Here is a 26,354-nt window from a genome sequence, read left to right as displayed (position 1 = left end):
TGCTGTCAGGGGGTTTGGAATCAGAGGCCAACAATGGGTGACTGAGGGTATGAACTTTGGAGGGGCAGACACTGATCCAGTGCCCAGCTGCAGCAGCACATGACCTGTAGCATTACATCAGCAGCCAAAGATGCAGCTTAGAGCTTCTGAGAAGGAAGGTCTAGGCTTTATTCATGACTACCTAAGTCCCAGAAGGCTGGTTCTGCAAACTGTAATTTCACTGTTGTTTAATATTCATTTCTGCTTAAAGCAATGACAAGAACTATGTACATATTATAAATATATAGATTAAGATAGAGAATCTTTTATGTCTATTAATTTCTTCCCCCAAGGATATAAAACCCAATTTTTAATGCCTAATGTTCCTGAATACTTGGAAATCATATTAACAATTTCAGAACGTCTTCAATGTTAAATAAGTTTAAAGAAGTTTTACTTTCTCTTTATTGCCATAAGTCCTTGTTAAGAAAAAAAAAAGGAAAAAAAAGAGTAAATTCATTTCATTTGGTTTTCCTGACTAATACTTCTTTTCTTATGTAAGAATATATTTATTCTTCTGTCACTATGTTGTATCTGCTGCACTGATTAGAGTGCACAACACTATAATACAGTAACCTTTCATTTCAGTAAATAGATGCATAATAATTTCATTATCTATATATAAATAATATATAATCTACAATATTTCCAGAATATAGCACACAACAACGGCAGATAAATATGAAGACACTAACACATTTTGCTCTAACTGTATTTAAGGAAGGTCTGCTTCACCCTTTTAACTAAACATTGATTCTTCATTTGACTTCTAGTTGCTATTTCTTCTCATCAATAGGTTCTAACATCCATTTCTGACCCTTTGCTATGTGCATGACCTGGTACTACATGAACTAGCTTTATACACCCTCGAGTAATCTGTACTGTTTTCTGAGCACACTGTTCCTCTGTTTCCTTCTGTGGAATAGCCTTTTATTAGAAAAAAAAATTTAAGCAAAAAAAAAAAATCAACAACAACAAAAAAGGGGGGCCAGAACTGCATTGGATCTACCTGGGATGGAGTTGTTTTCATATTAGCCCATATAGTGCTGTGTTCTGGATTTTTGACTAAACCAGTGTTGATAAAAGCACCAGTATTTTGGCTACTGCTGAGCAGTGCTTAGTTAGCACCAGTGTTTTCTCTTTTTCCCACCCTACCTGACAGTGAGGAAGCTGGGAGAACAAAAGGTTTAGAGAAGGCTCACAACCAGGACAGCTTTTATAGATAGGCAAAGGGACATCCTGACATGCTATACCATATGATTTTGGGCTCAGCAAAAAAAATCTCAGGGAAAGGAAGGAGAGATATTTGTGGTTATGGTGTTTGTCTTCTCAAGTAACAATTATACATGTTTCCGTGGAAATATGAATTCTTCAGGAATTTGTCAGCAGCCATGTGTATTTGACTTTCAATGATATATTTCTTAGACTGCACCTGGACCTTGGCTCAAACTTGTCTAAAGTCTATGGGTATGGAGATAAAATTGCCTGGTGATGAGAAATAATGAACAAATTCCTTGTTTTGCTTTGCTTACATGTGTGGCTTTATTTCACTTAATTAACTGTCTTTATCTATACCCAAAAGCTTCAGGTTTTTTCTTCCAGTTCTTTCCACAATCCTGCTGAGGGGCAAGTTAGCAAGCAGCTGTGGTGGTCAACCCACCACACAGGAAAACATTAATAGAGCTGACAGATATTTATGGTTTGGCATCTTAGAGTTCAGTTATACTCATCAAAGCCAGGCCAAAACCAGTGCCCTAGTTTGCAGTGAAAATTACCACGTGTTTATGCCACTATGTCAACTATACCCCTGCAGTATATGGAAACTTGTGCTACTGACACTTTATTTAAAAAAGTGTGTTTCACTCCATGTTTTGGAAACGGGGATAACAGCATGGCAAACTGTTAAAGCTGTCTAATTTAGGCATTACCATCTATCATTATACAGGTTTTCTTAACAAACCTATATCTCTGAGGAAATACTCCTAGTAAAACTAATGCAACTGTGAGTTTACTGATTGAGATGGTCCAAGAACACTACCTGGAATTCAGAAGCAAACTTCTGTCAGAAAAAAGATCTATAGAGGAGAACCACCAGATCTGGAGTTTCCAAACACAGGCTACCTATGTAATATTGAAGTATTACAGAGTTTTATTTCTCTCAGCTGAAGAAATACAGAACTCTTCAATCTATCTTAAAGAATCTCATGGCATGTAGGAGTTCCTGAAATACTATTTGTGAAGATGGGACAGCCTCACAATACAAGAAATAAGTGGGATAAGAAGCTTGACAAAGAAAACGTAAATTTATGTGTGTAATTGTTGCTGTCATCACTTCCCACAGAAAGTGCAGAAATAACAGTGCTCTGCTATTACAAGATCCATTTCAAGGCTCAGAAAAGCATTTTAGTTACTTTATAAATTGTGTAATAATGATCTTAGCTTGGTATGGCTGTCAGTTAATTAGTCAATGATTAACTGAGATAAATTCAACATTTTGAGCAACCATTGGCAATATGTGGAGCTCTTGTGTGCTGCATCCAGAGTAGCCACTGACTCAAATATCTGCATATCTGTCTAATAATTTCACACAAATGCTTCTTTAAATGAAGAGCCTGTTGAATACAGATGGTTAAACCAAAGAGTGCAAACATGTCCAAGCAAGAAAAAGAAACAATGCAGGCTGCTTATCACACAGTGCTCAATTTGTGCTGAGGTTATGTAGCCTCTTTTCAAGTGTTCAAATAATATAATTGAGAGTGAACATGACATCTCTGTCCACAGACTTCCCAAGAGAAGTAAGTAATACCTTCTATTTCTGGCTGACAAGATCATCTCTCCTTTTCTGAGCATCAAGATGGTTTTAACAGCTTTTTTTTGCAATGTCTAGGGCGGTAAGGTAAACTACTCTTTATCCTTATCTGCATGAACTACAAGACATTTTAACTGGCTACATAACCTCTGCTATGGTCAGAGAATTTGAGGAGAAGTAGAGCACTCTTGGAAAAAGTATGCTGATATCTGTAGTCCTCAGTCCATAGATGTCCTTCCCAGTTTTTGAGCCACTAAACCAGCAACATAAACTATTTTGCAGTGGTTTATTGATTTGTTTATTTACTCGTCATGGAAAATATAAACTAATAGAACTCAAGTACAAACTTGGTAGAGATAGAAAATGAGGCTAGAAACCTAATCTCACACCCTAATTGATATGAGTATCCTTATGGAGATAATCTTCAGGAGCACCATTTCTCCCAAGGGGAAAAATTCCCCCTCTCACATTATTAAAAAAGTAATAAACATATTGCTTCTTAATTCATGGGTAACTTGAATATGTTGTGTATATATTGGTTTTTGATTATATGTTTCAAAGCTTGCATGTGGAACTGGTCTCAAAATTTTTCCACTTCTGTGAGTACAGACACCAGGTAGAATGAAATTTCAGAAAGCTGAGAATTAAGTGATGAAGAAAGTCTAAAGATCAAGAGTAAAATTGCAACCAATAATAAATTATATAAATGCTATACAATAAACAGAGGTAATACTATCTTTTAGTCCATTGTCACACGTTAAATTGGCATTCTGCCTTGATACAAAAAAAAGTACTACATTAACAAAAAGTTCTAATTGTATTTTTCTTCTATGCTTGCAGGGATATCCATTGTCACACAGAATAAACTTCATAAATTTTGAGGTTGAATTTTATAGCAAAATAGGGGTTTTTTCACACATACAGAAAAGAATCACTGGCACAGTGTGTTTTATTGCATTCTAATGCAATAAAGATTTTGACAATCTCTGTAATTTATTTTTTATCTATTTGTCACATATGATAACCTTTTTTAATTTTCTGACCTATGGCATCACAAGCAGCTCCTGAATCGCTGACAACTGAATAAGATCATGACTGCAGCATTCTACTGAGGCATCTTTACTTTCTTTCAAATAGATATTTAGCAATTGTACTCAAAGAAAACTAGTAAGTAGTAGATTAATCCTTCTGCAACACTTGTGGGTGCTTACATGCTACTGTACTCAAGATGAAAAAAGTATAAATATTCCAACAAATAAGTATTTCCAAGAGGTTTAAATTCATCATAAAATTTTCAGGATCCCTGGAAAATGGAGGGTGAAATGAAGTTTGTACTGATTCAGAAAGTAATTTGGGATACTCTGGAACAAAACCATGGTAGGCTGTGGTGAGCACAAGCATTTTCTGCAATACAGGTGTCTATTAAAAGTGTTTAAATTGACCATTGTCTGAAAAAAAAAAAAAGAACAAAAAGAAAATAAACTGCACTGGAAGAGTTTCTTTCCGTGCAATACAGAGGAACTTCAACATTTCAGACACTTTGTTTTAAATTTGATGGAGTCAATCAGCAGCATTACTTTGTTACTAATTATAATCTCGGACTAGTTCTAGAACTAACTTTGTAGGGAGAGTAATTTCAGGGCCAATAACGTCAAGAAGGTATCATGTCAGAAACATTCTTTGTGAATCTACTCTTCTCTAGGAACTGTCATTAATCAAGATTATTCATTTGGGCAAACTTTAAAACATCAAGTGGCACTGAACCTATTCAAACAATGAACAGTTTCTCAAGAATTACTTGTAGAAATACATATATCACATATCACATATCAAGTAGTATTTTAGTTTCCACTTTCTTTCAAACAAAATCATGTTTTGATAATCTTATCCTACATGAAGGTATTAAAATCAGAATATTCTACCTATGCATCTTCTAATGCAAAGCAAAATTTCCAGTTATTGTTGTGAACATAGGAATCTCTCCCTTTAATTTAAAAAGATTAAAGGAATTACTGCTGCAATAGACAAATGTAATGATAGATAAGATTAAACAGATATTTGTGAAACCTTTTCCCTAAGAAAGGAGTGGTAATAACAAAAGGAGAAAAAAATCTTGCAAAAGTATTTATTATTTTCATTATTTTGTTTTATTGAATAACTAAATGACAATTGGAATGGGTGTCCCTTTACCTGAGGCATGGAATTTTACAGATTTCTTCCTAAATAACCCTCTACTGATATAACTACTAGATTAAAAATCAAATTTTATTCTCATAAAACAGTATCTTTAATTAAAGAATAAATCAAAGGCATTTGAGACATAAAAATATCAATAAACTCTGCTGAAGGTAAAAATGTTTTCCATACTTTTTCAGTTCTCGAAAGAGACAAAAGCATTTCAGTACTATATATTGTCATTAAATTCAGTTGTCTTTGGCCTTTATTAAAAGTATCAGAAGACTGAACAAGTCCTTTCTACATGAGGATCACTTTCTCTGTAGAACGTTTGAGAGATTATGTTCACCAGGTTTTAAATGGGCCAAATAATAGTACTTCTGCCAAATAATAGTACTTCTGCAAATCCCTTGGGAACCACTCCTAATTTGGGAATTCTCACTGCTAATGCCTACTTTTTTTTTTTCCTCATTGAAAAATTTTAATTGGATGATTTATCCACACTACCATCAGCACATGGAAAAAATTCTTTTTCTATATAACTAAGTATCAAGCAATATTTTTTTTTTAATGACAGGGTGGATGATCACACTTTTAAAAAAGAAGAATCACCAAAAGGGTTACATGAAAAAAAAAAAGCTATTGATAGCCAAACATCAAAAGCTGAAACCACACTAGAATTACACAGTCTATCCTATGGGGATGTCTGATTCTTTAAAAGCCTTTAATCAGGTAGCCCTGCCTATCTCAAAGTTCAGTCTCCTCTTCAGACTTCCCAAGAACCATAAATTGCCTACTTAAAGATCTCGTATCCACCCAGGTGAGCTTGGATGAGCTTTACAGTCGCCCAAGGTCTGTCAATAAGAGAGGAAAATATTGAAGGTAAAATCAGCAGCAGGTCAAGTAAATTATTCTTTTTCATTCAAAATCTCCCTATGTTCAGATTTTCTTCCAGATTCATGGCAATCTTCGAAGCCCCCTGCACACAGGAGGGCAAATCTGTCTCTGGGAAAAGTGTGATTGTGCAGAAAGATTAGGAAGAGACCAGAAGTATGCTGGAGGGTGAAGGCATGTTTCCTCTCCAGCTGTGTGAAAGTACTTACCTTTCACTACCTGCTCTGTAATTGTTACAAGAATAGCCACTCTATACTAGTATTTTATTTTCAGTGCTCTTTAACAGACTTTTTAGCAATATTTCACAATGCTCATGTGATACTTTTAAGCCTTTTGCTGACTACTTGAAGTGAATCACTTGGACTTCATTTTATGCACCTTCTTTCTTATTATAAATGCATCATTTCTTCAAGTAATCACCTCTCATCCTTTCCCAAGCCTCTTAGCTTTTTGTTGATTTAATCCCTGATTTCTGTGGATATCACTTTTCCATTCTGTGAAAAGCAAATTATTTTATTAAAACAAATGCATTTATCACAGGTTACTACAGGTTGACACAAGCTAAAGAGAAAAAAACCCTGAGAATATGAATTGCTAAGACTTAGCTAGTTATAAAATAATTCCTTGTTTGAAAAGATTCAGTACAATACAGATCCATAAGTACTGCCCGGAAAATTGTCAGCACTCCAAGAACACTTTGGGTGTAGGTTTTTTTCAGGTGAGATAGATCATTGTCTGCAGATGTAACCCAAAGCAGACAGTTTCTTCAAAAAGCAAAATGTTTTCTCTTCCTTATTATGAGGAAAGGATAACAGGGAGAAAGGACCTCTAGCATTTTCTACCTACCAGTGGGAGATGTTTCATATAAAACATCAAAGACAATACAGCCTTCAGTGCATTTACAGAGTCTCTTGCTTTTTCCTCTGGAGAAAAAAAAACAACTCTGCAATTCTGGAATTTTCATTTCATTTTGCATAAAACTCCCTAAACTGCATTTCAAAGTCTTCCTCATATTTCAACTTTTTAAAACTGTGCTCCTGGGATACTATTATTTCCAACCAGAAACATGATTTTCATCTATTGTGGTCATTATCTGGTGTTTTCACAGTAATGTATTCCCTTCTTATTTTACCTGCCACAACATATGACTTTAATCCTGTCCAGGCTGTCTAGCTTTCCTTTCTTCTAGCATGATTCCAATCCATGTTTTTACAGCAGATTTCCACAGCTGCTATAACTTCGTTGTGATTCTGATTTCTATTTTGATTTCTTATCTCTTCTACAGAGATTCTTATTATATTTCAAAATCTATAAAAGTTTATATAAAGTAGCAATTACTTAACTCTGGGCAAAAGATGGATGTCATATGCAGAGATGTAGAGGATTTCACTGTTAAGCAGGAATAAGATAGCTTATAGATGTTTTGTATCATTTCATGCTATGCAGTAGAGGTTAAAAAAAAAGATAAAAGGAGAAATTTCTGTTATGACCTGAACAAATGAACTCCATTATTTAGAGAAAATACAATCTTCAGATCTCATGCAAAACTGTAAATAACCTCAAAACAACTCCCCTTCATGACGACATTGGCGTCATGAACAAAAAAGACAGCACCTAGAAGATCAACAGAAATTCAAGTAAAAAAGCAGCTTACAGTCTTCATGTTGGATCCAGTTTATATACATTATGTAACTGATGCTTACAGATCTAAATAGCACAATTGATTTTAGTCTTAAAAGAGGCGTGAGAACATCTGACAAGATTATTAAGTCTACCTGTGGCATGAGCAGTTTTAAATTGCTATCAAAATAATACATGGAAAGATATGAAATAAATGAATGAAATTTTATAGCCCATCTAGTGCAACAAGTCAGATTATATGATCATAATGGTTGCTCTGAGACCAAACTTTACAAATCTAAGACAAAATAAAATTATTGGTTTGAGCATGTAAAAAATCCTCAAGACTGATAAAAGCTAGAAAATGGCACAGTAATTTCAAAAGAAATGGTTTCCTAAGTGTTTTAAACTCATTTGGAAATCTAAACTAATCCTCAGTATCACATCAAATCACCATAATTGATCTTACCCTAAAGAAAACAGATACATTTAAAGACAGGTCCAGAACCTTTTGTAGGAGCTCATGTTTTGCATTCTTCCACCCCTAAAACTGTCCAGTGATAAAAGGTAGGAATATACGACAACAAAAAATTTTGTAGCCTGTGGAAGATACTGAAATATAAATGCATTGACTTCCTGCATTTCACTGCTAGAGGTCAATAACGTACATTCTCTTGGAAATAATTACTTTTGGTTTGCTGTTTTTGATATCTTATATTCTCTCATTTGTTTAGAAGCGTACCATAAAACATAGATAAGTTTTTTGTTTTGTTTTGTTTTGTTTTTTCCCAGTTATTAGCAATTCTGTACTTGGAAGCTGAGCTTTGCCTGAAATACAAAGAAAAGAAACGAAGACTGATAGCTGTTCAAAGCTGCTCAAAGCTTTGTAATGCTAAAATAAGATCTAATTTTTATGATTTGGAGTACATTTCAATGTGACTACATTCAGAGCCCAAAGCTATAAACCTTGGAATATTTTCTATATGCTCCCAAAACATGCTTTCCTGCCCTGTAGTCACATATCAGCCTTAGCACAAGCTTCTCTTATGGAGCCACCAATGTTACAGCAGCTTTGCAGCTCTCATTTCTGTTTATAAATTCACATTAGAGCTAAGTAATTCATTAAAGTTTGATTTTATTTTCTTTTTATTAAACAGAAGGCAAAGGGGCCCATCTGCAGATGTTGAGACACTATCAAAGGAAATAGCCAGATCTGACAGTTCTTATTTGAAAAACAGCAGTTGCTCCAGGAATTCATTTAATCTGGGAGTAATATGGAATCCCTGATCTTGTTTCCCTAAAAATTCATTAGCCTGTTAAGAAACCAAGTTAAGTTCTGATTGCCAAGTACTGGGGAAAATTAGAGGTCTTTAGTTCAAAAACTGCTATTCAGAGAAGTCCATGACATCAGAGCGAAGAAGACGGCACATCCTTAAAGTAAAACATTTACACAAGTCTTTAAAAACCCACACTTTTAGAGTGCTGAGTGAGTTTGATTTTGCTGTTGGAAGATTATAGACATACTCCCAGTGTTTTAATTCACTGGCCACAGCTCTCTGCCTTCTGCAATCCAGAGGGATTTGGCTTCTAGATGTGAAGTATACCTATACTTTAAATTCAAAAGTCTTTTTTTTAATTATTTTTCAGCATTCACTCTCTTTCTCCATGGCAACAGGCATATACGTGCAAAAACAGGAAAGTATCCTAATATTCAAAATACTCTTCTTTCAATGAGTGTTTTTTGTCATCCTTTACCATTCTATATTTTAGAATCTTTATGGATTCCCTCAAAAGAGTTTTTTTAGATTTTTAAAGCTGGCAGATACATATCTACTAGAAAACTCATAAGTTTCCAATGCCATTAGCTCAAGCTTACAAAAACTGAAGGAACTAGAAAAACAAAGAAAAAAATAATGGCTTTCAAATAACATTTTATTCCTATATTATTCAAATTCCACACTTCTCCCTGATGGGTCTTAAGTGGACAGAGAAGTATTTTAGATTGAATAGAACTTACTCAGTGAGTTACTCAGCACTAAGTTTTTCAAGTTATTTGACTTAGTGAAGAAATAAATTAAATTTCATATTGAAATTAGTTTTACACTTTCCTTTCATTTCTGTTTTTCAGAGTGTGAGACAGTTGTTCCACAGGAGAAATCCATAACTGTTACATATTTAATGAAAAACTAAACCTTGGAAACTTGACTTTGGGAACTACATTAAAATATATTTTATATATGTATATTCAGAGGTAGTTATGGGAAAATGATATCCAGAAAACTCAGATAGTCTTTTACAATGTAGCTTTAATATAAACTCACAGACAGCATTATATTTGCCTCAGGAATACTGAGAAAAGTTACAGTGCTACAATAATTCTTTAAAAAGAAGAAAAAAAAAAAAGGGTAAAAGTTAAAATTAAAAAATATAAATTGAAAAACATACATCAAAATAGAAATTTGGAGGAGTAACTTGTGCAGTATTCTGCTTCTCAATTGCTATTAAAATTATCTACAGTATTAGAAAAATATTAATGTAATAAATATTGCACCATAAGAAAACTTGTGCAAAAATAGTGTATACATGAGAATGAAGGATTGAGTTAAATATGGATAGTGAAGAATATTTTAGCTCTTTTCTTTGTTCTTCTCATTGCTTCAGTAGGTGTACAATTCCCTTGATGCATGGAAAAAGATTACTTGAAAAATAATGCAAATATTCACCTCCTTCTTTCTAATAAAATAAATGTTATTTGGCAAGGATAAACAACCTATGATTAATCAAATTTCATTTGTGCAATTTAGCACACCTACATTTGAGAATCTAAAAAAAAAAATCAGATCTTCGTCATGCATGGGAATAAACCTGGAAATCTAAAAATATTGAAATTAAAAGAAAATTTTGAATTGTTTCTCATGTATGTATTTCACCTTAGTGCCCTAACTTTGTTTTCTACTGTGTTTCATAATAAAAATATGCTTTCTAGCAGGGTCAGTGAAAAAACAGTTCAAGGGAGAGATTTTAAATTTAGAAATCAGGCATTTGGTCAATCTTTTCCCTGGATAAAAAGTTTTGCATTCATTAGGACTGCTTTATGGCAGAAGTTATCTAAATATCTAAAGGAATGCCAAGAAAAAAAATCTCATGGGAAAACAGTGCAAAAGACAAATCAAGAGGGAGAATAAAGCTATTTTTCTGATGGTTACAGCCAATTCTGTCCTGAAGGAAAATGATGGGTTCTGTCTCCCACCCTTGGCAAGGAACTGCTCCTGTCCTTAGAGAGTGGGCAACTATTAGAGGTCTGTCCTCAGATGCTTGTCCCTGATTTGTCCCCATAGAGACCACCTCTCTGTTAGAGTATTACAACATACAGAAAATGCAGAATGAATGGTTTCAACAAGGGTAAATAAGGAAAGATTAGATCTGCGTTGGATTGGACACTGGCAGAACAAAAGAAGGAATGGAAAATACATTATAAAAAATCTGAAATCTTTATATATGGAAAATATATTTTAAAGTATCTGAAATCTTTATATCACAATTTTTTTCTTTAATAGGACAAAATGACAGTAACAGGGGAAAAAACCTAGTGACACCAATTTTATTGCAGAAAAAAAACCAGGAAATAAACAGTCATGACATTCAAGCAGAAATGAGAGGTACTGAGAAAAAAGAAGCAGAAGCATACATTGTCTTTGGTGGATTTCTTAGTACAAAAATTTTACTAGAGCAAAGCCAACTCATATATGTTCCACAATATTTAATGAATTCATGCATTCAAGTGAGTTTGCATTATCACTTAGTGAATATATTTAAATATTGAAGAAATATAGAAACTTCATACTTGGATTAAGAATGGGGTTCTAAATATATCTTCAGAATTTTTACAGAAATATTTTATACGTATTTCTTTCCCTTTTGCCTAGACATTACAGCTTTGGTGTCAGGGCCGCAAAGACAAAGCAGTCTGAGGCCTGCAAAAGGTCCTGACAAGATGAAAGGGCTTCTTCTCTAGAGCTGTGTTAAATCAAAAGTGAGACATGTAACAGTGGAGTGTGGTGTGGAGGGGAGGGTGTGGAGTGGAAGTGGGGAGGAGGGGTAGGTTTTATGTCTTAATATGTCTTTTCTGGACACCAATACTTATATATGAGCTCAAACAAACAATTGTCTGTAGCCATGTACCTTCCATAAAATGGGAAAAACCAATTACAGCTATGACACTCAGCTTCTGTCCCAAAGGATGCTTCATTAATCTCACCTGTCCAGCTTTGCTACTGACTTGCTGGAAAGAAAAAATCCCCAGTCACCCTTCATGTTTTGGGAAATGTAATGACCATGCTTGACATACTAAAAATTGCATTTCTTGTTAGGAATCAATGACTTCATTTTTTCTTTCCAATAAATGTAAAATTACTATGTACTGCTATGGAAACTTTGATAACTTATTTTGAAATGTCTCAAAGATCTCTCAAGTTGATCAGAAACTTAATATATACATCTTAGACTTTCTTTGAGTATGAGAAAAAGGATTTCCAAAGCAAATTAAGCTTGCTGTGATAAAAACTGGGGGGGCAAAAACATTTTGATTAATCCAAATTTATTTGAATTATTTTGGGAAACCCTTTTCTTGCATACAATGAGTTCATTTTGAACTCAGTTTGTTTTGACATTAATTTTTTTTATGGCTCTATCAAAAACTACTCCTGATCCTTCCTTCTGCAGTGAAATAAGACATTTGTTTTTGATTATGATGTGCATTACATTACTAAAATAGGATCCTTTTTTAAAGAATGTATTGCATCTGTATCCCTATTTCTTTCCTAATGAAGCTTAATTTCTTTCCTTGTAAATATACTATAAATTCATCTATCACTAAGTCTGGAACTGTTGTGGATGTATTGAAAAATATTCTGTGAGATAGCAGGAGTATTTAAAAATACAGTAATGGAAATCCTTATAAGTGTGTCAATTCTTATTAAATGTGAGGACTAAAAGTTGAGGTGAGTCATCACAGGTAAGAATTGTCTCTATTCAGTCTGGATTCTTTTTTCTTCATTTCTCAGTCAAATTCCTTGTAATTTCTGTTAGTGACTTATGATGTATCTCTATCAAGTAAGCATCAGAAGAACATAAAACAAAACAAAAAAAGACAAAAGGATAAAGAGCTCCCCTGTCATAGTGGAAATATAGTGATTGTGTTTTGATGGTTAAACAGAATTACAAGTTTTTGTTTATTGTCCATTCACTTACATTAAAAAGCCAGCTATTCTTAGTAAGAATTCCTCATTGCCTCTGAACTCAGACACACAGGAAAGGTACTAACTTTAACTCCTTCAGGAGAGAAGTTATAATTTCACAGGTTCATAATAGGATTACACAGAGGTAATGTTTCTACCAAAATAGTGATGTTGTGTAAAATGTCTGTCCAATCTGCTGTAAGTAGAACAAGCAGTATGAGTACACTCCATAAGGAATAGGCATGTCTAGACTTTGTAAGGAGAGACATTGGAGCTGCCTCTCCCTATTCTGAGAACTTCATAATAGATAATAAGTACAGGGGACACTATTGGCTAGGAAGTAAAAAGATTGAATTTATCTACTGGCTGTCCACAGGCAAAGTATGACAAAACCAGAACAGGAACATGGTTTTGTACTCAGGCTACATTCTATGAACAAGCTGTCATAAGAAACTGCCTTTGTATACTGTCAATATGTTTAAAAATTAACCATGCTGAACTCCGGTTCAAGATTTGATAAACAGTTTTGGATTCAGCTTGCTGTCCTGTGTTTACAAAAACGAATTCTTTGGGAGCCTGATAGTTACCTGCACAACTACGAGGCCTTCATGCTATCACAATTAAAATATTTTACTCACTACATGTTAAAATCCAAAGACTAATTAACACAGTTTTAAAAATTCAGAACAAGATTCTCAGAAAAGACATTAAACTGCTGAAATTTTTGAGATTTATGATCAGTCTTTCTTGGATCTGTTTTCTGATAAACTTAATTTAATCTCTTCCTGGCAGTAATTTAAAAGTATGAAAGTTTTAATAGAAGTCCATATTTGCTACTGTAACTGTTGAGGAACCACATCAAAACAATGTTCCTGTTATCTGAATATGCTTAGCTGCATGTTAAAACAGAATAATACACACTGCTTATTGTCAATAAACATAATTTCTATGAGGATTTCTAACTTTTCATATGGTAAAGGAAAAACAGAGTTTCTAATTCTGCACAATCTTGTACTTTGTTATCTAATTACATCAGATGAGAGTTCGGAAAGGAGAAAGGAGATTTTGTTTTATATTGAAATAGTTGATCACACAACGTGCTAATTTATGTACAATTATTACCAAGGAAATGGATTTTTTTTAGACTCAACCTGAAAACATACTGTGCAATAATGAGAAAAGTGACCACATTGATCACTTCAAAAAAAAAGTTCAACTTGGCAAAAGTTCTTAGTTACTCAAAAACAGTGGAGAAAGAGATGAAATTATCTCTTTGATATTAAGATTAAATACTGTACTTTAACTTTTAATGTTTGAGTATATATTCTAATACCCACAGTAACAATTTAAGGGTGAACATTTGATGAGGCATTACTGATCCTCATGTAAGTTGGAAATATTTTCACACCTGATTCTTCCATATTATAAGGTACCTTACTGAAGTGATAATGATGTAAAAAACATTTGCAATAGGCATAAAAAGTGCAAAAGTTTCCTATATGGGTGCTCTCAAAATCCATTTGGTTTACTTTCTTCAGCTGTAGCAATGATACTAGAAACAGATGTTAATTCTTCCACTGAGTTACACAGGTTGCTGGGCAGCCTCAGGGCCTTACCATCTGACATTCATATTTTGGACAGAATGTATTTTTATATCCAGCTCATAGGGCACCCACTTTCTTCAACAGGAAAATAAATGCTAAACTTTGCCTTAGGAAACATTACTTGGATATTTTCAGCATTACCAACTAAATCATTAGAACATTTTCAAGGAGGTGACTCTTTTTTTGGTCAATATTACACCAGGTTATGTTCATAATTTCTTGGGAATGAAGCTTTATGCGTTCACACCAAGATTAGTAAATGCAAATAAACAGAGGACAAAGCTGAAGCACACAGTTCCCAATAATGTAGCACGTTGATGATTAAAAGGATGTGAAACTGTTAATTATGCAGTGAAAGTTACCATGAAAAAACCAGCTGCAAATGACAAATTCTGCTTGAGGTCAGAAATAAATAAACAGCCTAGGAAATGCTATGCACAACACAGAAGAAGCTATCATTTATTACACACTGAATAAAAGAGAAATGTGGAAAAACAAATACTTTTTTTATACTTTATTTTCCTCTGTCAAAATCGAGTACTGTAAGAATTCTTCCTTTAATACATAACAATGTTGGTCAAAGAGTGAGCATAAACATAAGTTTGTACAAAATTTAGAGACAAATATTTAAGCAATCATTTCACCAAAATTACTAAAGGTATCCAATTTGGTTTTACTGAGATTCTAGAAACAAAAAAATCTTATTCTTAAACAAATTGTGCCTGGGTTTATGTTCAGCTCATTTTTACCAGAGGAATCAATAAAAATAAACAAGCCAACATTTACAGAATTAAGCATAAAGCAAAATGGATGCTTTAGAAATTTTATAGTGCTGATTGAGAAGTGAACTCTTCCACCCTTCAGACAGGTAGTCAGTCAAGTATTATAAACACTGCAATTATTAATGAGAGTGACTGAAAATTCGCTTAAAATGCTTTTCAGAGCCATTTGATCTACTATATTTTCAACAAAGGGAAAGGAGGAGCAATTGTCTCAATATTCCTAAAGCAGTCAATCATCTTGAAAATTTGTGAGTCTCATAAAGACTCAGTCTTTAGAGAAACAGAGTGAGTGAATTTGGAGTGAAGTCTAATTCTCTAAAACTTTTTTCACCTTTTAGACTTATTTCCAAACTGTGTCTTCTTGCTTCTTTCACCTTTTACTTTTTCTTCCTGTCTTTCCATGTAGCTTTAGAGTTGCAGAACCATCTTCATTTATCTATAATTCTTTAGAAACCAGAATATTATTGAGAGTTTCTCGCAATATTCAAAATCTATATACATGGGCATTTAGAGGTGACCCAGCCAGTTCCTTCTCAGTGAAACGGAAGCATTTATCTCTACACAGAAACAGCATAATTTACAGTCAGCTAGTCTCTATTTTGTGCTGCAGCTTTTTGTTTTCCTTTAGTATTCATGGTAAATTTTAGTATATTTAGATGTTCGTGTTGATCTCACAACTGAGCAAAATCTTCTCAATAGAACTATTCAGTGTCCCACATACTCTTCTATATCCTTCATATGCAATGCAGAACCAATATCTTGTCACTATGTCTGGGTAAATGACAGAATTTTCACATTAATGTAACAAAGTATAGTGTTTTTATGTACATTCCTGTGAGAAAGGAATCGGCAAATTTAAAAAAATCTTGAAAAGAAATTGAAAAGAGGAATGAAAGTAAAACTTGTAATACTCTATAAGAGGAAGAGGTACGAAAAAGAATGCATAAAAGGTGAAGAAAAAGAAGAGTAATGCAAACAGTGGCACCACAGAGGTATTCCATCACTATAGCTACTCATAAACTGTTTTTGTTAACATACATTTCCTTTTATCTTAGTAAAACTCAATCACTAAATCAAATCTAGAGTTTTTGTGCTTGAACGCTCTGAAAACCACACCTTACGGCTTTTGTTGATATTTCTTGGGGAATTTTTGTGGGTTTGGGGTTTTTGTTTGTTTGTTTGAAGTAGCACTATAAAAATAAGGAAATCCATGTTCTATTACAGTTAAAATGCAAATATATTGTGAAACTAACGCCTAATTATTTGGATAGTAAATTATAAGAACATTCTTAATAATGGGTGAAATAAATGTTACAAATACCGAAACATAGTAAAGCAGGGGACTACTTGCATGGATAAGCTTGTATACAACTTTAGCATCACTTAAAATAAATCAGTTGCAATATGTTGTCTAGGAGAAAAATCCCAACAAATGTGTTGTCAAGAGTATCCAGATAAGCACACATCTCTGAGAGCTAATTTCATTGTCATGGACATAGGTCTGTTGTCTGATCAGAAAGGGATCATTGTGACATTTGAAGTGCCCCACCATGTGCAAACCATCCTTCTGGAGCCAGAAAGTAAAACACAGACTCTAATGGAGATCTAGTCTGAGCTGGTGACTGGAGACTAGATATGATTTCCTGCAACATGAGAAATAACACCAGATGTTCTTGTGTTGGCTGGCAATCAAGTCTGGTGTTGAAAGTAAAACATCTCCTTGTAAAAGTTTTCATGTTTGCTCAAAGCAACATTATAAGTCCATTGTGCTGTTCAAGCCATCCCTTTCTGGTAGGAAATATGGGTGCACAGATTTTTCTTTCCTTCATAAATGTCATTGGCCATCCTTTCCTTCCTTCACTATTATGACTGTGAAAAATAGGGTTATTTAATTCATGTTCTATAAATGATTATAAGCTGGAAACTGTATATATTGTATAAAGGTATGTGTGTATACTCAACCCGCGTGTTTCACAGACTTCTGTAAAGCACCTCTCCTGATCTTCCTGGTCTAGAAATAGAAGGTGAGAACACGAGGCACTGATGAGACAATGAACACTGACTAACCTACCCCTGCCTACGTGCAGCAAAAATTGCCTCAAAAGCAAGGATTTACTCTGATCGGTCGCATACGTGCAGGAAAGTCATCACACACTTCTACAGTGGTTAGATTACTCAAAGCAAGGACTTACTCTGGACATTAGCATTTGAATGGACCAAGGGACTTCTTCAGGGCTTAGTGTAAACACTCTTAATTGCCGATGCTTAGCAGAAACAATGGGAAGAGTGCTGCCGGTGGTGGGGGAATAAAGTGTGTTTAAGTTGAGCCTCTGGACGGCGAAGGTGTGTACCCAGCTAGAGACACAGACGGCCAGGGTCTATGTCTATGGGTCACCCTTGGCTCTCTTTTCCCGGGAGAAACTCTGTCAAGTAAGTGTCGCTGTTTGTGTGGGGTTTTTTTATTGCTTAAAATTCTGTGATTTGATTCCAAATTTTGTGATTTGAATTTTAATAAACCAAATTATTGAATTTAGAAATAAATTGTCCGGCATTTATAACATGACCATGCCCAATACCCAGATGGAGCAAGAAATAGGCCATCATATCTTCTTGAAATTCTGTTGTAAGTAGCTGTAACAAATTGCCAACAGTTCCATGCAGATTTGTGCTTTTGTGCTGGTCTTAACTTCAATTTGTTCTAACTTTAAAAGTAGGCAATAATTCTGTAGCATCTTTCTGTTCACATCAAGATGTCCTCTTCACCAGAGGCTACAGAAAAATGATGAAAGAATAACTTTTCTTCCTCTGGGAATTCAGATGTTGACATATAGCTCCAGAGTTCACCTAAAGACAAATCTTTGTCTCACTCAAATGTCATTCATTATTTTGTTAGCCTGAAGGAGAAGAACATCCTTTCTTGCACTGGAAGTTTGAAAAGCATACATAAAATAAGTAAACCTATTTGCTGTCAGCATCAATGGGATGAAGAATGAAAGAAACTTTTGAAAATAAGGAGACTATCGATAATGCTAAATGAGCAGTGAAAAAAGATACATTTTATTTTTACAAGGAAAGATTGCAATACAGAACTCAGTGAAAATTACATTCCTGGGGTTTTTCGTTTGTTTGTTCGGATGATGTGTCTCTTTTTGTGGGGGGATTGTGGGGTTTCTTTGAATTCTAGTTAAAATTTTTATGTTGGTAAAGGATACTAAATAGATAATATTAATTGCAATGAAATCTACTTGTGAGAAAAATCTTTAGTAACAGATAATTCATCATGCAACTCAGAAAGGCAGCTGTTTATTTTTCCAACAGATGTTCATTTTTCCAGTCCTGCTAATCTTACAAGTCATTTTTCCCTAAAGTCCAGTGACAAATCTTTAAGAGCCACAGATAATTTCCAAAGGTACATAAGCATTGAAGGATTTGTTAACGTTAGATTAGAAAGGAAGAGTAACAAACAGGAAATATATCGTTTTAAAATGAAATATTTTGCTATCACATACTTCTATTTGGAGAATACTTCTAAGAGTTACCTTTGTTTAGATTTTGTTAAATACTAGATTGCAGTGAAAAATGTTAAAGCAAAGCCTTCATCTCATGACAATTTCAAAAGAAAGAGGTTGAATTTAATAAAAATTAATTCTAAAGTGTTTATAAGCTATTTTTAAAATATTTTTATTTTATCAACTAGATGAATACAGAAGTTTCCCAAGTTATGCTAAGTTCAAATATTTAATTAATAAGAAGATAATCATGTGGTTACAGGAAGAGCTTCACTGGAGAAGGCTTTTGATCCTGTCTTTAGTCAGCAGACAAATCAAAGCACCTGTACAAACCTTGATGATATCTGAGTCACATAGAAATGATGTAATAACCATGAGCATAGGTGATTATCCATATTAAAAAGACTAAATATATCAGCAACAGAGATACTGTTGTGTAAAAAGTCTCCTTTGAACTGAACCTTTAAAAAAAAGGGTTAGTTTTTGAGATTATTGTTATTTCAAATTTTAAATAAATTAAATCATTATTTTTAAAATAATGAGTACATTATTTTTTTCTCTGCCTATTCTTCTTTATTATCTTCTGCTTTTCTTTTTGCTGCTAAAACTTTTTTATATCTGTGGAGATATTTGTTTGGGTAATGTGCTGACTCTTTCTGTCCTAAACTTGCCATTATGCATCTTTTATGAATTTATTAAATCCCCAGGCTTAGTTGCAGTTTACTAATTCCCTCCACCTTCTAAATTCTTTGCCTTCCATATGGTGTGTAGTCCTGAAATTAAGAGAGTACAGTAAATGGCAATTGATATTGCTGTAGCAGTTGGATTTCTCAATATTCAGGTTGAGCCCAAATCATCACAGGGCAACAGTATCATTACAGCAACATAATCTGATTACAGATCATGTCCTCATTTTATAATGGCATCTCTTCCTCCTCCCCCCAAAGAAATGGATCATTCCACTTCTCAGGAATCTAAGGGAATATACCACATGGGTGGCTTCTGGGCACTGACAGTCATCATCCATATTGACACAAGCTGATTTCGTATGAGACCCATTAAGCTACAAAAGTGGGTAACACTATCAAAAGGGAAGAGATTCAGCCCAAATGAGTTTGGGGGTGGGGGCAGCCTGGGGTGTTCATAGGGTGAAGGGCTGTTCAAGCCTCTCATACTTTCAGCTCTATGGGACCTGTTGTGTAACTTGTACTGCCCTCAGAAGCAATGCCTCATGGCCTCACGTCTCATCGCATGAAGCTAACCAGAATTAGCTGGCACAAATCAGGAATTTCTCAAAGAAAGTATCTCGTCAAAACAGATTTATTCATTAGAACCTTTTTCAGAAATACTGCAATGTCAGCAAATCTTTACTCATTATGTAAAATTCTGTATATAATGCCTCACAAATAAGAATGAATCTCTCAAAAATAACTAGTTAAGCGATTTATACCCCTGAATTATGAAACTGTTTGTGTTGGGGGAAAATAAAAAAAAAATGGCTAGGGACTTATAAGGACAGGACCACAGCATAGATATATTTTTACAGTTTTATATATGGATTGATTTTTCTCTTTTATTTCTATCAAGTAGATAATGTCTCTCTTTCTTTTCTGTTTAATGTTGAAATGTCATGGATTCAGAAAATCCTTTTCCATTCAGTTATAGCTGGAAAATCCTTGTGTCTATTTAAAGAAGCTTAATATTTCTTTTATTCACCTGTCCAGAATTTGGGAAAATATTTTTCTATCAGTATGTATTTCTATAACACTTTATTAATTTTTAATCTTTAATTTCAAAGTTGGTTTGTTTGGTTTTCTTTATTCCCTATTTAAAAATACATATCAAAAATCAAACATTTATTAATAAGTATTTGTAAAAATAAGACTAATTCTTAAACTCATTTAAGAAAATGAGTTTAAGAATTGATAACATTATCTTAATGTTATCTCTATTTTTCAAATTGCAGCATACATTCGATAATAATTCTTTGAAGATAGACTGAATTTTAGTTTTTCAAATCTTTTGTTGCAGCCAAAATTGGGAGAAAAGTCCTAGCTGCTTTGAATTGCTCACTTTGCTCTGTCCAAACGACTTGGTCTGATATGATCTGGAATAGTGTAATATCAGTCACAATCAGATACTTAGCTGAGAAGTACTGAACATGCAAAGAAAGTTCTGAGATCTTACAGTCCAAGTAATGATTCTGTATCTTAAAACCCAATGAAAATGAAAAAGAAATCTCTCTCCAAAAGACTCATGATATGTCTATGCACATCATTTTCCAGTACGTTGAATCATCAAAAATTCTTTTTACAGAGACAAAATCGTGGTTTTGCTCAGTTGATTCTGTGATTGTCTTTTGTGCCTACTCTCTTTCCTTTCTGTGAGATAGAATTAGGGAGGAAAAAGGCAAAACAGGCCCAACTTAAATATCACCAAGATAGTTTTAATAACACACACTAGAAGAGGAAAAAAAGGAAAAAAAAATGAAACTTTCAAAAACTTTCTCCCCTCAAACTGTTCACTTTTTCACAATCAACATAGAGAAACAACCTGTGATTTTCAGTCAGTTTCACTATTTGAAAAAATAGTCTTTCATTACTTCTTTAGGAGAAGGAGTCTCTCTTAGAGTCATGGGTCCCACGGATAACTTAGAGCAGTTCTCCTGTGGGTTTCTCAGCCGTCACAGAAACAGCTACCTGGGGGAACTACTTCCGTGAGCCCTCCCATTAGCAGTGCCCCAAGCTGCTTTTGGGTCATGGAGACTCAAGCATGTTGTGCTTTTAAACCTTTTAAAGATTCACAGCTCCAGAGGCAAAGGATTCTTCTTCTCAGGGAACAGAGCTGTCTCTTCAATTCTTCAGTGGCACAGGGGGTTTCTCATCTCTCTGTGTTCAAACATCTCATGGCATCACAGGATCACAGCTACTAGTTCAGTGTTCACTCAGTCCATCACAAATACCTTTGCTTAAATCCACAAATAAACAATAATCTCCCCAAATGCATATTTTCCACATGATTTAAAGGATAGTTTATGTATAGAGTTCATTTCCATGGCCCTATAAGAAGTTTAGCCAGCAGGTAACTCTTCCATCCTTCTTCCAATCAGTCTTTCACTCGCGCTCTCCATCTGACTTCATGCTGGGTCTTCTCTATGTTCACTCCATCCATCTCTCTCTCTCACAGAAGAGTTAAGCTTCAAAATCTTTATGTTGCTTAAACACAGGTTAAATCTGCCTGGGTCTGAGGTGGTCATGTGCTCTCTGCCGGGCAGCAGCTTCTGCTCCTCAGAGAAGCCAGGCTTTCTCCCTTTTTTCCTCTCTGCCCAGGATTCACTGGAGGAGAGGGAGGGGAGAGGGAGAGGGGGCAGGGGGGCCCTGTCCACCCCTCGGTGGCAAATCGGGGTGGGCTCAGCTCAGCTGGGCCCACAGGGGTTATTAGGGGCCCGGCTCCACCAGCTCTCTGCCGGTTTGGCCAGCTCCCTCCTGGCTTGGCTGGCTCTGGGGCTCGGGGGATAGAGAACCTCCCCTCCCCTCTCCTGCCTAACAGGGAGCGGCAGGGCCCCACCAGGCCTGAGCCGACTCTCCTCCAAGGGGGGAGAGAGAGGCAGGGCCGGGCCGGCCTGGGCTGTTCTAAGAGAATGCCCCAGCTCAGTGTCACCTGTTCAAGTGCCCAGAGGGAAAGGGATGACTTGGACCCACTCAGAATTTTATATGGGTATTTCTCAAAGTCACATCTAGCTTCCTCAATAGTCCAACAATACGTCAATATTTAAAAATGAACTCTGATAGGTGTCTGTCTCAAAACAATTCCAACGTCCTGACAGGGAACTGTTTCCACTTTAGCTAAAAACCAAACTGTGTCAACCCATAATAATTCAAATAGGCATGATTCCTCTGGACACTAGGGCAGAACTGGCAAGAAAAATAAATTCAATTGCTATCCAGATGTACTATCCAGGTTTCCTATTATACTGCAAAGAGTCTTATACTCAGAGCAATGGAGACAGGCACAAATATATATGCTTATTAAACCTGCCAAGTCAGGAGCTTTTGAAAGAATGGAGAAGAAAGTAATTATATTTTCTATGTCTTTTTTTATGTTTTTCTCTATAAATGGGCAATATAATCAAAATTTGCCTCTGATGTGTAGATGGAGTTCTTTGGTTTTCCTAAAACAAATAAGCAAACAAAAGTCAAGTAATCAAACCGAACACATGATGGTGGCTGGTTTTGACTTCTGATTCAAGTAATCTTGGTGCATATTTAAAAGAAACCTAATTTTCTCATACAGCTAGGCGTCACCAACTGTTCTATGATCAAGATTTGTCTGAAATATGCTGATTTTTACTTCAAGTCATTCTTCTGACCCATTCTTCCGTATTTCTTCTACTTTCTTCTCACCAGTAGTTACAATATACCTGTGATCACTGACTTGTTTACAATGATAATAACATCATGTTTTTCTGTTCACATTCCAAATTTCAGCTTCCCTCCCCCTTAAACTACAGAACCATAAGCTGGAGATTCTAGAAGTCTAGGAGTCTAGTACTGCTGCATTTAAGGAAAGCAGAGTATATTGGTCCCTAGGTTTAGAGCTTTTAAGTAAGTGCTTAACACTGCAATATCCATTTATCATACATAAGAGCTGGCAGCTGTGGATGTGTTTCAAAGGCAGTAGCTGTAAATATTTCCTAAAAGATGTTCAGAAAACATTACCTAAAGGTTTAAGAAAATAGATCCTGGTCTCAGCCCTGGAGTAGGCAAGATCATGTGAAAATATGATGAAAATATATTATTGCAATTCAATCCAAATGAGAAATGTAGGAGAAAAGTAACTGAAGAACTCTGACATGAGCTTTTAATATAACATTAAAATATGCTGGACATACACCAAAGCTGTCCAGCAGAGCTTATTGGATCCATTTGTGAGTTTAGAGTTTTATAACAGAAATAAAATATATGCACCATTATTCAGAATTTTATTTTTGAAACTCTTAAGCACAAGCTTTGCAGCACCTCCATGAATTAGGTGAAGAGTGTCAATGGAAAAAAGCCCACTGACAGCTATGCAAATAAATGAGAATAAAGGGACGTGTAAATATCATAGTTGCATAAAGTTCCATGAAGAAATTTCCACTTCTGAAAACTAGCTTATTTTATATAACTAAATAAATCCTGTACCTTTCCATAATTATTTGAGGTTGCATTTTAAATCAGTTAATAGTATAAATTACTTCTACAAAGGGTTTACCAAGGTTACAAGAAAATCCATTCATCTCTTTCATGAAAGTTAATAGTGAGAGTTGAGTTAGATCAGAATTGTGGAAGTGACATGATTATATTAAAACTTTATTTAAAAAATTTAGATTAGCAAAGTTAGCAACTGAAATAAAATTAGTCTAACAACATGACGTGCAACAAACCCTGCCTTTCTGCTGTCATCGCCTTTATGCTTCACAAATAATTTTTCCCCAGAGAAAATAATTGTGTACAACAAATGTCTAGATTTGCATCTCTATTAAAGCTTTTATACATTATAAGGCTTCCTTTAAAACTGACTGTATATAAAGCATAATTATGGCACAATGATCACACTTGTAACACTGCAGAAACTAAAAATTTAAAGTAACAGGTTTTAGTTTATGTTTCTTTCATACCTTTTTGAGTTGAAATGCTTCAATGTAATTCAGAATAAAGCCAGTAAAATCTCAGGGGCTAAAAATACAACCATTCTGCCAAGTAATGACAAAGAGAAGTAGTATGATATTAACAATGTAGTGAGGGAATGGGAAACAATTCAAAATCAGCATGCAAATGGCATTAATAAAGAATATGTTAGACTCCTACATACTTTTCTTTTGAATAATGTTTCATCTACAAATGAAAAATATATTTCCTATTTTAAATTTACCTTCTTAAGTAATGACTAATGCATAATAAATTTAATACAGTGTAATATCAAGAAAATCAGGCTGTATCTTCAGCAACAGTAGATTAGTGGAGATACAGTAATGACCAGATCTGGTACATATAGAGAGCAAAAGGTTGAACTGTTACTTCTAACTCTTGCAAATTGCATTGTCCTACTCTGTCGGGAATTTCTCTGTCCTGTTCTGTTTGGGGAAATTTCTTTAAAAATAGCTTTTTCCCCCTGCTATCTAAAGTTCCAGTGTTATTTTACATTGGTTGAAAAAGGAGAATTTGACAGGTATGAGACTCAAGATATTACATAATGCACACATGAAAGTCATAATTTTGAGAAAATTCTGCTTTAAATGGTGACTTACCAACAGAAGGAAATAAAAGACATGAACACAATCAACATAAGTAATAAAACTTCCTGGATGACTTGCCAGTAGGGTTGTGTGAGTAATTCCAATATCATTATTGGATTTGCAGTGTTGGCTGCCTCCTGTGCAGCAGCCTTAAATGGGGAATAGAATCCCTTTTGGAATACTTCCCTTGCACTAAAAGAGACATCATTCTGGTCTAAATGTGCACATTTACTTTTACAAAATAAGACTACACTATTATGACTAGATAAATTCACTTAACCATATGTGCATATAATTTTATTCTGCTTAAATACTAGATGTTTTTCAATCCTTAAGAAGCAGAATAACCTCATGGATGACTCTAAATTAGAGAATTTAGAGAAAAGTACCCTGCTTTTATAGATTTTCTTGTATTTTTTAAACTTAATTACAAGAAAAAAGATGTCTATAGAAGTTGTATTCTCTGAAGACATACTCACAGACAGAATACTACCTATAATTTGTGTAGATTTATCAAGCTCTTATATGACTTCTCAAGCTATGGAACCAACAGGGAAGTGGTCAAGTCACCCTCCCTGAAGGTATTTAAAAGATGTGTAGATGTGAGACTTAGGGGCATGGTTTAGGGGTGAACTTGGTGGTTTTGGTTCAATAGTTGGTAATGATCTTAAAGATCTTTTCTAAGCTAAATAGTTTTTTATTGTATGAAATCCTACACATCTTCAATATTACTGGTTCCTGGAAATAAAAAAGATAAACAATATCCTAAGGTAGCCATTTCAAAATTTCTTTCATGAAGTCGTAATGAGGAGTGCAGGTTCTCCCGCCACCTTCTTGAGATATAGCCAGGCTTATCAGTACAGATAATCATATGTGAAAATTTGAGATGAATATTTTTATTATGCTAAGCAACGCAACAGACTTATTTTTCAAATAATACGCTGCTTAAGGTAACGTACACCAAATAGAAAGGCATTGAACAAAGACAGTGTAACTAAAGTTTACATAAGACCTTCAGAAGACCTTACATCTGGAATTTTAAAGGACAGTTTGAATGTCATAGATTGTAATATTTTTTGAGGGGAGGGATTATTTTACTTCCATTTTTATTTAGAAAATTAGGAGAGAGGGGTATGATAAAACCACATTTCAAATCAATTTAAGATGTGTCATATTGTCTATATATCTCTGCTGAGTTTGGGGCCAGGTGAAGTCAAATGAGTTGCCTAAGACTGTATGATAAGACAAAAATTGACTGGGAAACAAAGGGTAACTTTTCGGTCCACATCTACATTTAATACTATTTGTAATTCCATTTCTATATCAATCCACTGTGAAGCAGAAAAAAGGATTACAATGTCTAACGCTGAAAGAGAGCAGTAAGGCTTTTAGAAAATAGAAGATGTTT

Source organism: Prinia subflava, chromosome 1 (genome assembly GCF_021018805.1).
Source record: "Prinia subflava isolate CZ2003 ecotype Zambia chromosome 1, Cam_Psub_1.2, whole genome shotgun sequence".
Classification (NCBI taxonomy): domain Eukaryota; kingdom Metazoa; phylum Chordata; class Aves; order Passeriformes; family Cisticolidae; genus Prinia; species Prinia subflava.
The sequence above is the reverse complement of the archived record's forward strand: the minus strand, read 5'-3'. Positions refer to the sequence as shown.